Genomic DNA, 19,701 nt, shown 5'->3' with positions numbered 1-19,701 from the left:
GAGCCACCATGCCTAGCTCTGTAGTTTTCCTTATAATGACCTTTCACCTCCTTTGTCAAATTATTCCTAAGTATTTTAATTTTTTTAGAGCTATTGTAAATGGAATCACCTTGATTTCATTCTCAGCTAGATCTTTTTTTTTTTTTTTTTTTTTGAGACAGAGTCTCGCTTTGTTGTCCAGGCTAGAGTGAGTGCCGTGGCGTCAGCCTAGCTCACAGCAACCTCAAACTCCTGGGCTTGAGTGATCCTTCTGCCTCAGCCTCCCGAGTAGCTGGGACTACAGGCATGCGCCACCATGCCCGGCTAATTTTTTATATATATATCAGTTGGCCAATTAATTTCTTTCTATTTATAGTAGAGACGGGGTCTCGCTCTTGCTCAGGCTGGTTTTGAACTCCTGACCTTGAGCAATCCGCTCGCCTCGGCCTCCCAAGAGCTAGGATTACAGGCGTGAGCCACAGCGCCCGGCCTCAGCTAGATCTTTATTGGTATTTAAAAATGCTACTGATTATCGTACATTGATTTTGTATTCTGAAATTTTGCCAAAGTAAACATTTATCAAATCTGAGAGTCTTTTTGCTGGGGGGCGCAGATGTAGTCTTTAGGTTTTTCTTGGTATAAGAGCACATCATCAGCAAATAGGGATGATTTGACCTCCTCTTTTCCAGTTTGAATGTCTTTTATTTCTTTCTCTTGTCTGATTGCTCTGGCTATGACTTCCAGTGCTATGTTAAATAGGAGGGGTTAAAGTGGACATCTTTGTATTTTTCCAGTTCTTAGAGGGAATGCTTTCGACTTTTCTCCATTCAGTATGATGTTTACTATGAGTTTGTCATATATGACCTTTATTATTTTGAGGTATGATCATCTCAGTAGACACGAATATTTATATAAAACTTCCTAAAACCTATGTTTGGATACATTATAATTATTTGAGTTATTTAAGAATTTATTAAGGTTACAGATTTTAGCATAAATAATGAATTGCTTTTCAATTAGTTAAGAAAAATTATTATGAAACCTTTCAAAAACAATATTTAATAAGAATAACAAAACTATAAGGTATAAGGGATTATAATTATCCAAAATATGCAAGAACCTAAAGAATAAAATATAAAATGTTCTGAAAGATGTAAAATATCTAAACAAATGAAGCAATATGTCATTTCAAAGATGGGTTTACTCAATATCATAAAGATTGATCTACTGAACCATATATTTGCAGCAAATCAAATAAGTTTATTTTTAAAGAAAATAACAATAATGTTGCTCAGACAATTGGAGAAACAAAACCAACAAGAAATTGATATGTAATCTATACATCAACCATCAACAAAATTAATTCATTACAAACTAAATATTTTAAAATGAAAAACAAAATATCCATTTCTAGGAATCTGTAGGAGAATATTTTTATATCTTCATGTTAGGGAGGAATTTATTTTATTGAATAAGAAAATAAAAACAAACTGTAAAGACAAATTATTAACTAAATATAAGATTCGTGTTCATCAATAGACAGTTAAATAGGCAAGGTACAAATTTACAGAAGGTATCTTCCAAATGCTATAACTGAAATATTTGCAGCCAGAATATGTGTGAGATTGTGGGGAGCATAAAAGTAGCTCTAATATCATTTGCAATATTGGAGCTCACATGTTGGTATGTAGGTTCGTCAGCCTTCATTTCATTATTAAGCACGAGTGTGTATTTTTCCATGTATTACCCACATTTTCATGTCATATATATCAAATATTTCATATTAGTTGTTTTAGTTATCCCACCAGAATCTTTTCACACAGTATTCCAGATTTTGGTATTCCTCAAAAGGCCATGGAAGTTACCTATTCTTCTAAAGGAAGAATAAAAACTGAAACACAGTATTTAACTCAGTGGTAATGATTTTGAATTTCTAGAGGAGTTTATATTTAAAAGGTTTAAATTCATGCAAACTTCATCCATTAATGCTTCTTTGTTGCTCTCATTCATTTCATTTTTCAAACTCATTTTGCATCTTACCATACAGAGTTCCTATTTACTTTTCAATGTTTAGCTGATATCCAATCCTGCTGATGTCTCTGGGCTAATAGATACAACATTTGGCACATGGACATCCATACACACAAAGCACACTGCCAGCACCAGCAGCTTGCACAATCTGTGCTTGGATATTTACATTGATCATAATTACTGCTCCACCTGTATTAAATAAAGCTCTTCTATCTTTAGGAACAAAAGTGGTTTCCCTAAGTATCAGTGATAGCACAATCAGTACACACAAAGAAATGTGGAATGATAAAGCATTTCTCAATACATAACTTAGTGTAGTGACATCAACTTATTGATTTTCAAAAACATACAATAAATATGCCTATCATCAGAGTTTTTTGTTGCACTTATCAAAATTTTATACTATTCATCTTGGGTGGGTCTGAAAAGAGATGTTTGTTGTAAGCTCATAAATTATTTCTAGGATCCATATTGAGTCAAGAAATCAGTATTAATGGAGCATTTTTTCTGATAGTCAAGGTGCCATGTATAACAGGTATGAAACCTGATGGCTTATCCCCAAGTATACTCCTTAATTAGAGAAGGAAATAAGCAGAAATTATTATACTTATTTTGCTTTTCTAAGTAGAGATTCAAAGGTTACTTACAAGAAATTACAAGAACTATTCAAATCATGGCAAATGTCTTTTATTGATTTAATTGTCAGTGTTAATTAAGAAAGGATGCATTCCAAAATCTCAGTTGTATCTTGGATGGAGCTCAGTACACCTTTTCTTATAAAAAAATTAACACATTTATTAGATTATCTTTATTTTAAACACCACGAAAATGTTAGAATTCATGGTTACATAATGCCTAACTTTCTTCTGTCTTGCCTACATCTTCTGGCTTCTAAACAGGCAAAATAAATAAATAAATAAATAAATAATGCCAGATAACATGGGAAACATAAGAATATAAAACCAAAAAACAAAGGAAAATATTGTAATATAGTGGAAGTTATAAAATAATGAAAAATTAGTTTTAAGATATGATAACAGAAAATATTAAGGCACTTTGAAGGCTGTGTTTCAATTCCACCGTTCTCTCTAGAACATGACATCCCAGTATTATTTTGGCTATTTCCTCTTCCTGGTGCCCTCTCTCTCCTTGTACTCCCCTATTTCCTGCTCTTCTTGACCTATCTAATGTGAACTGATCATTTAATTTAGTGTAAATCTCTCTTCCTCTGTGATCACTTCATTGCCCACATTTCCCATCAACAATTCGTAACAGGTTTGTGGCTTTCTCTGTTGGTTCCCCTAGCACTCTATATTTATCACAACTTGCACTATCACTATATTAAAGAGTTTGAAATTGCACTGTGATGCTTGTATTCCCAGCTAGGTGCCCAGCGTTCCCAAAGATAAAGAATAGCTTTTTCATTATTTTTTTCTCTAGGGATCACCTTAATACCTGATGCATAATAGACACTCAGTAAACACTAATTGAATATATTTTTTCAAAGGCATGCATGACACTACAAGTCTTTTCTATACTACTTGGCATGGGGCTTATTGTTTAAAAGTAAATGGTAAGTTTTGTTGATGCTCTTATCTTTATAATGCTTTGGAAAAAGAACAGTTATTCTTTACATATGAGTTATACCTCTAGAAAAAGTATCCAAAGTCAAAATAAATTAAGACTTGAACACAGTGATAGTATTAAAATCTGTGCTTATAACAAAGACCTTATTCTCAAACTTTTATAAAAATGTGCAGATGCATCTATTATTTATATAATTAGTAGCAGTCAGACAAAATTTATCTAGTTTTACCAAGACAGAGGAAGAGATTTAGGGGCAAATTTTCTTTGATGAAAGTAACTTCAAGTACTCAAAGGGACCTTTATTTCAGAAGTAGAAAAAAATACAGAAATCAAAAGAGTGGAGATTGCTAACCTTGTCTATCTTTCCATACAGTCCATAGCTTAGATCTTAATCTCTCTTCCTCATAAGAGAAGCAACCAACATTATTATAAAGTAATACTCAATATCCTATAGACTCACCATCTTTCACATTAATATATTTAATTTTTTTCCATATTTACTGGAACAAATCATATAATTTGATGTATTATCATCAATAATGGAATTCTAAAGAGTTTCTTGGTGAGATTTCAACAAGTAGCTTTGAGGGGAATATTGTGGAGATTTACAGATACTTGATTTTTTTAAAAAAATAAAATTATCAACCTCTCATATATGAGTTAACCTTTGCTATATCCTCAGAATTAGCTGAGTGATACATTATGTTCTAGCTGCCTATTGTGTCATAAGGAATAATATGATTGATGAAGTTAGAGTGTTATAAGATTAAATCGCTATAAGTTGAGGTGTGTGTATTTGGTTTTCATAGGCAAAAATTCATGGACTTGGACATTAAAATATTCTCCAGGCAGATACCACGCATTTTTATAGTTGTAAGAGATTTTTACATAGCCACAATAATAAAATAAAATATGCCATTGAAATTGAGGTCTTAACATATCATTTCTTTTCTTCATACAATGTGATAGAAAGTTTATAATTTCACTTACTGTCTTTCAGTTTCAAACCCCTACTGATAAAAAGTAATCAAGCAAACAAAGCAGGTAGTACTGGCATTATATGCATTATTAGTATTTTCTTTACGAAGGAACTTTGCTTCCACTAACAGGAAGTACAGTTAGAGCTACTCAGTTTGGCCTAGAATATAATTTTTACATGTATGTTAAATTGTCTAAAAATTAGATTTTTTTCTAGAGCAATTTTTGTTTGTTCAGATGAAAATCCTTGAACATCATGATATATACATACCACTGTAAAGAGAGAAAAGGCAGTTTAGTTCACTCTAATCAGGCTCATAAAATTTAAATAGAGAAAATGATATTTGCCTCAAAGGAATTGTAAAGAATTTACTGAGGAAAATGGTAATTAATGATGCTGAACTCAAGCCAATACTTTAAATTATCCAGATGAAAAATGTTCTGAACTCTTCACTGCTTCCATGGTTATCCTTACTTTGTCTCATTATCTGCACCAGATTTGCACATTCTGAGCCATCCTTTCCAGTGTTAGACCTAAATTACACATGTAAACTTTGTAGTTGGCCATGAACTTCTCATTTATGCAGAACAACTTTGCAGTTATTTGTTACACAAACCTATTGAGAGCATACTAGCCTGTTGGCTTGTGTGAACATTTGCTGAACAGCTGCTCTGGCTTTAAAATTTGGACTTTCCAAGTGCCGTTTGAAAAACCAACAGAAAATGTGGAAGGTACAGAAAAGAATAATTACTTAAATATCATTTCTTGAAATTTGTATTTTTCTATTAAAAATAAGAGAATGAACATCAGATTCAGAAAACAAAATCAAAGATACCTAGAAACATTTGACTTCGTAACATTTAAAACTATGCAAAATGATGTGTTTGTATGTGAGTGTGTAAAATTTGGAAAGTAGTAACAATTATAAAAAGATTACAAATTATTTAAATAAAACATAATAATAAAAGGCTATATATTAGATTATTATGAAGAGCACAAGTATAAAACTATTATCTATACCAGGCGTCCTCAAACTATGGCCTGTGGACACATGCGGGTGTTTTTGCCTGTTTGTTTTTTTACTTCAAAATAAGATATGTACAGTGTGCATAGGAATTTGTTCATAGTTTTTTTTTTAACTATAATCCAGCCCTCCAACGGTCTGAGGGACGTGAACTGGCCTCCTGTTTAAAAAGTTTGAGGACCCCTGATCTATACCAAAGGATGTTGTTGATGTTTTTGAAATCTTGAAGAGTTGTACAGCCTAAAAGATCTTTCAATAGGATTTGTTTAAAAGTAGTATTTGTTTAAAGAAAGTAATATATTGTGCATCCACACAACATAAAACCACACAGCCATTAAAGGCAATATTGAGTGTCCAATTTTATTAGCATGAAAATGTCAACACTAAATGACTAAGTGAATAAGTTCACTTCCTTATAAGTTAAAATACAAAGAAGTATTTTTAATATGATGCCATTTATATAATGACACGAAAGCATTCTGTGTGTGTATGAAGATATATTAATAGTATATGAATCAGATCTTCAAAGTTACAAAATAACCCTCATGTTTCAATGGCTTATTTCAATATTCTTTTGTTATGTGTTGGTAGCTGTGGGCCAGTTGCTGGAGGTCTATATTACTCTTCTGCTACTGAGTAACAAATATCACCAAGGTGGTAGCTTAAAACCATACTCACTTATCATCTCATAGTTCTATAGGTCAGAAATCTGGGAGGTTCAATGGGATTCTCGGCTTAGGGTCTCATATGACCAAAGTCATGGCCCTGGCCAGTTTAAATTCTTATCTGGAAGTTTAGCAAAAGAATCTGCATCTATGTTCGTTCAGTCTTTGGAATAATTTAGTTCCTTACAGTTGCAGCGCTGAAACCCCCTCTTTCTTGCTGGCTGCCATCCGGGAACTACTCTCATTCCCTAGTGGCTGCTTTCAGTTCCTTGCTTTGTGGCCTCCTCCACTTCAGATAGAGAGTCTTTCTTACATTGAATTTCTTTCACACCTGGAATGTCTGATTTCCTCTTCTACCGAGTCAGAAAACAATCTCTCTGCTTTTAAAGGACTAGTGTGATTAGGTTAAGTTCATCTGGGTAACTTCTCTATTTTAAAGTCAATTGATTAGAAAGCTTCATTTTTTATTTAAGATTCCTTTGCTTTGTACCATAACATAATCGTGGGTGTAACGTCAGGGAGGCCATCTTAGAATTACACAAAGCACAAGTTCTAATCCTTTTTCTTCTCATTCCAGGACTCTGGGACCCAGACTAAAACAGCAGCTGCTATATGAAATATTCTTTTTTAGTTGAATAGAGAAAAGAGCAAGACAGCAGACAAAAATACACAATGTTTCAACAGCTTTTGCTCAGAGATGGTATACATAATGTCTATTCATACACCATTGGCCAAAGGAAGTCACATGGACAAGCACAATCTCAATGAGGAAAGGATGGATACTTCTCTGTAAAAGAAGCTACAAGTGACATGACAATTTGACTTACATAGGAGTAAAGGGGAAAGCAATACTTGGGGACAATAATTCAATCTACCAGACACAGGAAGAGAGATACAAAATGTGCCTTCCAAAATAGTACAGGAATTAGTTCTGGATGGGAGAAACGTGATTGTTTATTTCTTTATTTGTTATATTATTTACATTTTTCAAAACTTATGTGACTCATATAATTGAGAAAAAATATTTTGGAAGAATATACAACTTAAGCCATGGGGTTAGGGCTTTTCAAATCTGCTTTATAGATGAGGAAAATGAGTCAAAGAGAAGCTGTGTCTTCTTAGTTACAAGTAGCATTTATATACTGCATTTTGTTTCTAAAACATTTAAAAATATATATTTAAATTTAATCTTTGATTAATCTTAGGTAAGAATTTGTTGTCATCTATATTTTACTTACAGGAGAAAGTTAAGCTCAGATATATTTAATAAAATTTCCATGGCAAGAACTGGAAACAAGGACTTTTGACTTCGGATTCTATGCCCTTCTAAAATGGTATTGTACCCCTTATTTCTATAAAAATTTAAAATAGCATCTAATATCAATGGGCACTTGCTATATTTCAAATTGTCTATTATGGCATTAACAGAGATGCATACATACTGATCATACGTTCTGACATGGACGCTGTTATCCCCTACCTTTGCGACAATCTTTAATCTACACTGAGCCATCCATCTGACGCATTGGCAAGAAACTCAAATTAGGTTATGCTTTGAGAATACCTTCCCCCCTCCCTTCTGCTGTGCTAAAGATCTGTGATGCTTATCTAGCCCAAAATATAAGGGATAGCTCTGTGGTCTTCTAAGTTAGATAACACACTAATTTTTTAAAGTTTGCATGTTAATTGTTATTATTTATTGTTCATGATAATGATGATGATAAGGAATCATTGGTTAGAGCACATGGTCAATTTAATTCCCAAATTTAGGAGAGTTCTTAAATGAGTAAATGTATCCTCACCAATTTCTGCCTGAAACTGAAATGGGTTGACACAGAGCTAAAACTGAGGAAGGAGGAAGCTGAGTAGGTTGACAGGTGTTTGTGTATGTGTGTGTGTGTGTGTGTGTGTGTTTGTGTGTGTGTGTGAGTGGGCAAGGGGCGGGGGGTGGGTGAGACAGACACTATTTAAGTTAGTAAGGAGCCAAAATGTCAGGTATTGAGACAGCCAAGTTTTGTATGAAATGCTTCAGGAAATGGAAGTGTTCAGCTGGTCAGGGATAACAAAATGCCTCTTTAACAAAGCACTTTGGTCCTGCCAGGATGTTCCACCTGGCCTCAATCCTCTTCCTCCCCCTCACTCCCACACCCACAGCGAACTTAAACATCTTTATATCCTGGAAAATATCAAGGTCCCCTTTCCATTCTAACGTCCCTTTCTGTGTTAGAGATAACAGTTCTCCTAATTGTGTTTATTATCTCTCTAAAGAGTTATTCATTCAAAAAATAAACATTTGTGAAGTGGATACTGAATGCATGGTGCTGTTATCCTTCACTTCTGATAACATTTAGCCTCCTTTCTGCCACCTTTAGAATCTTTTAAGAATGTAGACACAGAGAATGTATTGAGATCCTAGGTCATTTTCCTTCACCAATATACTTCAAATGGTTGAGGGGACTAAAAAAAGATTCATTTCTGGAATATTTAAGTTTAGTTTCGAAAAATATTTTATATTGAAGCATGTATTTTAATTTTTTATCAGAATTAAAAAACAAATATATTTAAGATGTATAGCATTATTCTTGCATTTATACTTTTTTGTTCTTTGGAGAGTAATTACTATATGATGGAAAGCCACAAGAGCATCTGGCTCCTTGGCAAGTCCCAAATACAACTGGCAACCCAGAGATACTGAACGGCTGTCAGATGGTTCAGATGCTATAGATGAGCTTTCTGTCTCAACCCATCTACACTGCCTCCATTCTTTATATTCAATGTATTCAATTTTCTATATAAAATAAATCCATCATTTATACACATTTATTTCTTATTTATAATAATATAATTAATTACACTTGGGCAGAATCTGAGTTTTGTTTTGTTTTGTTTTTTCCATATTTTCAAATAGCTATGTTGGAAGTATGGTGTCTTTCTGAGTAACCAGATTTTATTATATACCCACAGCAATGATGCCTATAGGCAGGCATTCTATTCCTCGTGTATAGTCTCCACAGTGATTAGTGGATTAGTGCCCCCGGCTTGGAGCATTTGATTATTTTAGGACAACACTTTGCAAATAATACTGTGTCTCATATTTCACTAAGGACTATGGACTTTTTTTTTTTTTTCTAATAAATAATTTAGATTCTAAATCCCTGGACTAAGATGATCTTGACCTTCCGGCATGTATGCCATGTGGAAATCACCCCAGGAACAGACTGCTGAACCAAAGGCAAACAAACAGAGCTGGATTGTTGCCTCCTCATAAATCTGAACTTGCGGTCAGTGGGTAACTGCCAAGTCCTAGTGAGCATTCAGACGGTATGCCCAGCAAGCAGCTGAGATGGGAAGATGGTACATTCTAAATATTATTTAAAGTTTTAATTCATTTCCAACCATAATATTCAAAGATGTTCTAAAATAAAGCAACTTATACAGAAATAATAATTTTAAAATAACTTGCTGGAAATTATGAAAAAATTTAAAACACCATTTCTGTTTTATTTTACCATAAAGATTTCAATATTCTGGTTTATACTGTTCTTTACATTAAATTTATTCTGGTTTTGTATCATTCCTTATCAATTTACTTCAGAAATAATTTCTGTGATATTAGAAAACTTTTTTTCCCATTTCGTATCTTGGAAAACATGATATTGCAATGAGACTTTAAGCATTTATCTTCTCTTGTTACATATCTCATGCCAGGACTGACCCATCAGAAGTGACTCTGCCTATGTTGAAATCGCAGTGTAATTTACTTTTAGTTTTGAAAAACATATATAGAAAGGTTTTCTGTATCACTAAATATACCAATCAATCAATTTTCTATAAAAGTTTATATGTGGGACAAAAAATTAGGGCTTGTCAATATAAATTAAATATTTGAACATATGTTATATTATACTATCCAGTTAGGTGGCTGAATCTATTTTTCTAAATGGAGTCATCAAAAATTAGGTAGTTATCAGATTAGTTAGCTCAGTGATTCTTAATTTTAGTAGAATATCACAGGTGTGGTAATTGGCTTAATTTTGAAGCTTCTCACTCCATTACGGCTGTGTAATTCATGCAGTTGTGGACTTGGTTTTGTTTGGGTCACTGTTTTATCTCAGTGCAGACAACAGCACAGGGCATATTGGTGCTTACTAAAGAGTATTCAAATTGAAGGCTTACTAGATGAATGCTGGTTGATGATTTATTTATATATTTTATAGAAATTTTAAAAACTTAGGATAAGAACTTGTTGAGTATTTTGTATAATGAGGAGCCACAGAATTTCATACATGAAATTTTAAGTTAGTATTGAAGATAGCCTGAGGACAAAGCACAAGCCTGAGTTAGAAAGGGGAAAGAAGAAAATAGTGCTAGAAACACTCAGAGTGCAGAAAATTGGGAATATAACATCTTTGTATTCAGTAATGTAGGATTATCTCTTCTATTTTTTTAGGAAATAACCTGATATCATAGAAAAAGAAGACTCCACTAGCTATCTTGTCTTCTTTCTAATCCAATATTGAGCAAAGGGAGGTATCACATAGGTGATATGTGAGAATATATTATAGGTGACTCTGTGGCCTACTGTTTAATTTCTTATTGAGTCTTTCTTTTTATTTCAGCATATTATGGGGGTACAAATTTTAAGGTTTCAAAAAATGCCTTTTCTCCCCTCCCCCCACAAGTCTGAGTTTCCAGCATGACCATCCCCCAGATGGTGCACATCTCACTCATTATGTATGTATATACCCGCCCCCCTCCCCCCTGCCCAATACCCTATTACTGTAGTACCTATGTGTCCACTTAGGTGCTGCTCAGTTAATACCAGTTGGCTGGTGAGTATATGTGGTGCTTGTTTTTCCATTCTTGGGATACTTCACTTAGTAGTATGGGTTCCAGCTCTAACCAGGAAAATATAAGATGTGCTATATCACCGTTGTTTCTTAGAGCTGAATAGTACTCCATGGTATACATATACATATAGGTTATATATAAATATAACCTATAAAAGAGAACAGAATCTCTTAACTAGTTTTACCTCCATTCCATAAAGATGATATAGGCTTCTAAGTGATTTAGGAACTAATAATTTCTTACCTTTACCTCCATTGTTATCCACTATGGACAATTAATAGGAAAGATAACTACTACCTGTTCTGCTTCTTTAAATCAAGGAGAGACATGTTTTGAAGGGTACATCAATCAAGCTCTTCCCAGGACAATAGAAATTATGCTAGGTCATTAGACATGGAACCTATACAAAGTTATGGTTATAAAGGTAAATATAAGAACTAAAATATGAACATTCAAATTGTCAGACTATGCGTGCATACACTCATAGAAAAAAGCAGCAGTAAATTTTTAGTGCTATGAAAATATAAAGCACAACAAAATATGAAAGAACAAAGACACTCATATTTGACCTATTAATACATAAAAATAGACTTTAAAAATATTAAGAGATCATCTAGGAGAGAATGCTAAGATATAGCAGGGAAGCAATGAGAAGCACAAGAAATGGGTAAAGACAAGTTCAGGGCAACTTGCTTGGCTGGGAACTGATTGGCTAAGAGCCCAGAGAAGCTTCTGGACATAGGGGAATAGTAAGAGAAGAGCTTTCTTTCCATATTCTGAAACAAGCTTTTATGACGGAAACCCCCAACCCACACAAGTCTCAGGCTTAATTTAGGGAAGAGTTTGGAGATTGCACAGAGAATTGTTGCTCCAGAAAAGGAACCCATGTGGAATCCCACAGGCATCCAAGCCAAGAGCAACTTGAGCTGGGTGCCATTCTGAGAGTCTTGGAGCTGCAGGCAGTTCCAAGGAAGGATAGAGGAGCCCAAGCACTTCCATGCATTTCTGGGGAGATCCCCCACACCCTTCTGTGGGCTGCTGCTGAGACTGAGTCATGAGGAAACAGCATTTTCCAGTTTCTTGCCTGGATGGGGACCTAGCCTTTTCAGTCACAGGCCCAAGGCAACATTTTGAGAGTTTAATACTGGGCTGCACCCCTACCCTTGGGCTGAGTTTGAGCTGATTCAGCTGCAGCCATCACCTGGACTAGGAAGGGTCAGGGAACCCGGTTTTCCAATTCACATCTAGGACAATACCCGCCATCTTGGAATAAGCTGCTGTGAGACCCAGTCTCGGGTGAACTGCACTCCTCACAGTTTCCTGCTAATGCAGCCTGCTTGAGAAGGGCCATGCTTTCTCTGGTCACAGGACCAAAGTGCCATTTGGGGAGTTTAAAGCTGGACAGCACTCGACCCTCAGGCTGTTTGGTCTGAGGTAGCCACAGCTGCTACCCAGCTGAGGAGAGACAGGAGAGCCCAAACTCTTTTACACATCCCAGGACACTTGTCATTGGCCTACTACAAGTTTCTGGGATACTGAGACTCAAGCAGACCACGCATCCCATAGTTTCTTGCCCATGCTGCTCCCTTGTAACAGGCTCTGCCCTCTTTGATTGCAAGCCCATTTCAAGAATTCAATGTTGAGCCACACGCCACCCTGAGGCTGAGTTCAAAGTACATGGCTGTAGCCGCCAGCTAGAAGGTAAGGAACAGGGGAAACCAAGCTCTCCTAAGCACACTGAGAGCATTACTCACTACTCTGTTCCAGGTGGTTGTGGGACTGGAAACTAGCCTGCCAAATCCATTGAAACTACCAGTAATACCGACATAGACCACTTGGATCTTAGTGGGCAGATCCACCACCACTATCCCAACCTATCACATCACACCAGAGCTGCTCAGGGAGCTGAGAACCTGCCCACACACCTGGCCCTCTGCTCCAACTATTAGCTTCTGAGCAAGCCACCTGAGGCCCAAGAATTCCCCCCCCCCAAGACACACTAACTCCATTGCTAAAGTAAGCTGCTCTGGGGCCTAAACTCAGGCATACCCAGCCCTCAGTTTCCACCACAGAGGTCCAATTCTGGTTTGGTTGATGTTCAAGTTCCCGGCAAAGCTTTACCAAAGCCTCAGATAATAACTGTTCCCTAAGCCAAGAAGGAAATCACAAATAGCACTAACTGTGTAAACTGCCTAAGAAGTCATATGTAGATTACACTACTGCAGGTACCCAAATCAAAGCCAAAATGTCCTACTTAGCCAACAACATATACATATATCTTCATAAAAAAATTCTCCCATTCTAAAGCAATTTCAAAAAATTGGAACAAGCAGCTGCTACATCAGATGCTCAGCTCTCATTGGAAGGACACAGGAAACATGAAAAAGCAAAGAAATATGCCACCACCGAAGGACCACAATTGTCTGGCAATGGACCCCAATCAAAACCAATTGCATATAATGCCAAATAAAGAATTTCAAATATTGGCTGGGGGTGGTGGCTCATGCCTGTAATCCTAGCTCTCTGGGAGGCCGAGGCAGGTGGATTACTCAAGGTCAGGAGTTCGAAACCAGCCTGAGCAAGAGCAAGACCCCGTCTCTACTATAAATAGAAAGAAATTAATTGGCCAACTAATATATATAGAAAAAATTATCCAGGCATGGTGGTGCACGCTTGTAGTCCCAGCTACTCGGGAGGGTGAGGCAGGAGGATAGCTTGAGCCCGGGAGTTTGAGTTGCTGTGAGCTATGCTGATGCCATGGCACTCACTCTAGCCCAGACAACAAAGTGAGACTCTGTCTCAAAAAAAAAAAAAAAAAAAAAAAAAAGAATTTCAAATATTGACTCTAAAGAAGCTCAATAAGATCTAAGAGAAATCTGAAAACCAACACAAAGAGAGCAGAAAATCAAGTCAGGATGTGAATGAGAAATTTACAAAGGAGATAGATATCATGAAATACAAATATACAAACAGAAATTTCAGAGCTGTCTGATCTCAGAAGCTAAGCAGGATCTGGCCTGGTTAGTACTTGGATGGGAGAAATTCCAGAGCTGAAAAATTCATTGAAGGAAATACAAAACACATTTAAGAATATACTAGAGCAAACAGAATAAAGAATATTAGACTTGAAGATGAATCTTTTGAAATAATTCAGTCAGACAAGAATAAGAAAAATAAATAATGAAAAAAATAAGTAAAAATTTCAAAATGTCTAGGACTATGTAAGATTGACCCAATTTATGAATTATCGGTATTCCTAAGGGGAAAAAGGGATCAAAAAGTTTGAAAACCTATTTAAGGAAATAACTGATGAAAACTTCCCAGGATTTGCAAATGTTAGACTCTCAGATACAGAGGGCCCAACAATCTTTAGGCAAGTACATTGCTAAAATGTATAAAAAACATCCTGACATTATTATAATCAAAATGACTAAAGTTAAAGTGAAAGAAATAACCTTAAAATTAGTAAGAGACAAACATCTAGTCACCTGTAAAGGAAACCCAATCAGAATAACAATAGGCTTCTCAGCTAAAGCCTTTATAAGCATGAATAGAATGGGAAGGCATTTTCAAAGTGCTAAAAGAAAAAAACTGTCAGCCAAGAATTTTATATCCTGCCAGTAAAAGTTTCACAAATGAAGGGGAAATAAAGTCATTCCCAGACAAGCAAATGCTAAGAAAATTTGTCACTGCTAGATCTGCCCTGAAGGAAATGCTCCAAGGTATCTTAAACATGGGAACAAAAGGTCAATATTCATCAGCACAAAAACTTATGAAAACATAAAATTTAAGAGTCTAATAAAACAATAACACAAAAGAGAAAGGGGAAGACATTAAATGGCAACATGAGAGAAGCTCAGCAAACCACAAAGACAAGAAGACAGAGAAAAAGTAAACAACAAAGAATTTATAAAACAATTAGGACTCAACAATATGACAAAAACAAAGCCTCATATATCAATATTAACCCTGAATGTAAATGGATTAAATTCTTTATTTAAAAGACAAAGATTGGCAGAATGATAAAATAATATGATCCAACTATATGTAGGCAAGTGAAAAAAATAAAGGGCATTTAAATTGATAAATACCTTTTAAGTTCTAGATAGATTCTTGTTATTAGGCCTTTATCAGAAGTGTAGAGAGCAAATATTTTCTCCCACTCTGTGGGTTGTCTATTTGTTCTAATGATAGTTTCCTTGGCTGTGCAGAAGCTTTTCAATTTGATCAGATCCCATTTGTTTATTTTTGATGCTGCAGTGATAGCTTTGGGAGTCTTCCTCAAAAATCCTTTGCCTAAACCAATGTCTGATAGGGTTTTCCTGACATCTTCTTCTAGGATTCTTAAGGTTTCATGCCTTAGGTTCAAGTCTGTTATCCATCTTGAGTGAATTTTTGTGAGAGGTGAGAGGTAGGGATCCTGTTTCACTCTTTTGCATGTCGCTAACCAGTTTTCCAAGCACCATTTATTTAAGAGAGATTCTTTTCCCCATTGTATATTTTTGTCTGCTTTATCAAAGATTAGGTTGCCGTATACTGATGGTTTCATCTCTGGTATCTTGGATCTATTCCAGATATCGATGCTTCTGTTCTTGTGCTGGTACCAGGCTGATTTAACTCTTATTGCTTTATAATACAGCTTGAAGTCAGGAAGACTAATGCCTCCCAATTTGTTCTTTTTACTTAAAATTGCTCAAGAAATGGGCAATGGAAATGAACAGAAACTTCTCCAAAGAAGACAGAATAATGGCCAGCAAACATATAAAAAAATGCTCAACATCTCTAGTCATTAGAGAAATGCAAATCAAAACCACAATGAGATACCACCTAACCCCAGTGAGAATGGCCTATATCAATAAAACCAAAAACAACAAATGCTGGCGAGGATGTGGAGAGACAGGCACACTCTTACACTGCTGGTGGGACTGTAAATTAGTGCAACCTTTCTGGAAAAGAATTTGGAGATATCTCAAACAGCTAGAAATAGAAATACCATTTGACTCAGCAATAGAATTGTTGGGCATCTACCCCAAAGAGCATAAGACATTCTATTACAAAGACATCTGCACCCGAATGTTTATGGCAGCACAATTCACGATTGCACGGTCATGGAAACAACCCAAGTGCCCGTCAATTCACCAGTGGATAATTAAAATTTGGTATATGCTCACAATGGAATATTACTCAATTCTAAGAAATGACGGTGAGCTTGCACCGTTTATGCTACCCTGGATTAAACTTAAGCCCATTATCCAAAGTGAGGTGACACAAGATCTGGAAAATGGGCCCCCCATCTACTCGCCATTGGTACTGACTGACTAAAACTATGTTGCTCAAATGGTGGTAGTGTGCTCCAGGGATTCAGGGTGGGGAGGCCACATCTTAAGGATGTGATGAGCATTGTGGAGGGGAAGGGAATACCTCTAACCCTTCTTAAGGAGAGGCAAAGAAATACAATGTAATAAAAATGTCAAAAAAACAACAAACCTTTTATTGAGTGGGGGGCAGGTGGGAGGGGGGAGGAGAGGAAGAGGGTATACTTACATACTTACATAATGGGTGTGGTGTGCACCAACTGGGGGTTGGACACGCTCAAAGCCCTGGCACAGAGGGGAGGTGGGGTGACAGGGGCAATATATGTAACCCCAACAATATTTGTACCCCCAGAATATAATGAAATAAAAGGAGGAAAAAAATAAGTAAATTGATAAATACCAAGTCAAATTATCACTATTTGCTGATTATATGCTCTCACATGTGCAAAACCCAAAAGTATTCTAGATTTGATAAATGAATTAAGCAAAATCTCAGGTTACAAAATCAACATACATAAATCAATAACATTTAGATATACCAAAAACAACCAAGCCGAGAACCAAATCAAACTCAATCCCATTTACAATAGCTGCAAAAAATAAAACACCTGGGAATAAATTAACCCAACGAGGTGAAAGAGCTCTATAAGTAGAATTACAAATCAATGATAAATGAAATCATAGATGACACAAATAAGTGGAAAAACATCCCATGCTCATGGATGGCAAGAATTAATAACATTAAAATGACCATATTGCTCTCTACAGATTCAATGCAATCACTATCAAAATATCAATGTCATTTTTCAAAGAATTAGAAAAAACAATTCTAAAATTCATATTGTTCTAGTCAGTTTTGCTTTACTATAAGGAAATACGTGAGGCTGAGTACTTTACAAAGAAAAGAGGTTTATTTGACTGGCAATTCTGCAGACTGTACAAGGAGCATGGTATCAACATCTGTTTCTGGTCAGGGATTCAGGGAGCTTCCAGTGTAGGTGGAAGGTAAAGGGAAAACAGGCAGGTCACATGGTGAGAAAAGGAGCAAGAGAGGGAGGAAGTGGTACCAGCTTTTTTTAAGCAACCAGGTCTCATGTGAAGTAATAAAAGATAACTCATTCATTATCATGGGGGGCGCATCATACCATTTACCAGGGATCCACTCCCATGACCCAAACACCTCCCAACAGGCCCCACCTCCAACACTGGGGATCGAATTTCAACGTGAGATTTGAGGGGCCAAACATCCAAACCATATCATATATGGAATCAGAAAAAAAGCCCAATGGCCAAAGCAATTATATGCAAAAACAACAAAACTGGAGACATCACAGTATCTGACTTCAGATTATACTACAAGGCTATAGTAAACAAAGCAGCATGGTACTAACACAAAAGTAGACTCATAGATTGATGAAACAGAATGGAGAACCGAGAAATAGAATCATATATCCACAACTAACTGATCTTTGACAAAGCAAACAAAAACATACACTGCAGAATAGACACAATATTTTATTGTGTTTATTGAAAAGATCAATAAACAGTGCTGGGAAAATTGGATCACCATATGTAGAAGAATGAAACTGGACTCCTATCTCTCACCATATACAAAAATCAATTCAAGATGGATTAATGACTAAAATGCAAACCATAAAACCATAAAAATCCTAGAAGAAAATGAAGGAAAAACTCATCAGGATATTAACATTGGGAAAAAATTTTTGACTAAGATCCCAAAAGTAAATGCAACAAAACCAAAAAGGGATAAATGCTAGCTAATTAAATTAAAAACCTCTGCACAGCAAAAGAAATAATCAAAATAGTAAATAAACAATCTTCAGAATGGGAGACAATATTCACAAACTATGTGTCTGACAAAGAACTAATATTCAGAATCTATAAGGAACTCAAATAATTCAGCAAGAAAAAAACTAACAAGCCCATTTAAAAGCAGTCATGTGACTTGAATAGACATTTTTCAAAAGAAGATATACCAATGGCCAACAAACATGAAAAAACGCTTAACATCTCTAGTCATCAGAAAAATCTAAATTAAAACCACAATGAAACACCATCTTACTACAATTAGAGTAGACTATTAAAAAATCAAAAAGCAAGAGATGTTGGCACAGATGCAATGAAAAGGAACATTTATGCACTTTTGGTGGGAATGTAAATTAGTGCAACCTCTGTGTTGATCAGTATGGAGAGTTCTCAAAGAACTAAAAGTAGACCTACCATTCGATCCAGAAATCCCACTACTGGGAGCTATCCAAAGGAATAGAAATCATCATATCAAAAAGATACTGTCACTTATGTTTATTGCTGCACAACTCACAATTACAAAGATATAAAATCAACATAAATGCCAATCAACTGATGAGTGGATAAAGAAAAAAAATATATATATATGTATACACACACACACCATGGAGTACTACTCAGTGATAAGAAAGAATGAAATATAAATAAATAAATAAATAAATGTCTTTTTTAGCAACTTGGATATAAGTGGAGGCCATGATTCTAAATGAGGTAACTCAGTAATCAACTCTAAGTAAATAAATATTGCATGCTGTCACTTATAAGTGGTTACACAAAGACACACCAGTTGGTATAATACACATTAGAGATATAAAATGAGGGAGTCTGGAAGAGAGAAAGGAATGAAAAACTACCTACGGGGTACAATGTACATTATTTGGGTGATACATTAAAACCCCAGACTTCACCGCTATACAATATGTACAAGTTATAAAATTTGACTTGTACTCTCTAAATTTATTAAAATAAAGAAAAGGAAAAATCCTATTAATAGAAAAATTTATGTTAGCTAATAACACTTAAGACTTCTATAGTATAGTAATAACGTGGCACTGTTTTACGTGTCTTACTTCATCTTATACTTGTTTTCTAAAAAAGAAAAAAGTAAACAAACAAAAAACCAGGCAAAGAAAAAGTTTTCATGTGTTATTTTATTTCTATTTGGCTGGCAAATACTCGAAGACACAGTAGGTTAAGTAAATCGTACAAAGTCACATAGCTAATGCAAGGCAAACAGGTAGCAAATAAACAACATAGAAACAGACATTCTTTCTACAAAGTCCAGAATTTTTATTTTTATTTTTAATGTCAGAATATATAAATTCAGCTTTTGTCTGTGTTCAACTTTTAGCTTTTTATTAAACTTGAATATTTTAACATACATGAACTTAATTAATATTTTGCTTTCTGTCTTTACCTAATAGATATAACCATTTTAGTGTA

The sequence above is a fragment of the Microcebus murinus genome, chromosome 11, assembly GCF_040939455.1.
Source record: "Microcebus murinus isolate Inina chromosome 11, M.murinus_Inina_mat1.0, whole genome shotgun sequence".
NCBI classification, from domain to species: Eukaryota; Metazoa; Chordata; class Mammalia; order Primates; family Cheirogaleidae; genus Microcebus; species Microcebus murinus.
This window is presented reverse-complemented; position numbering follows the sequence as displayed.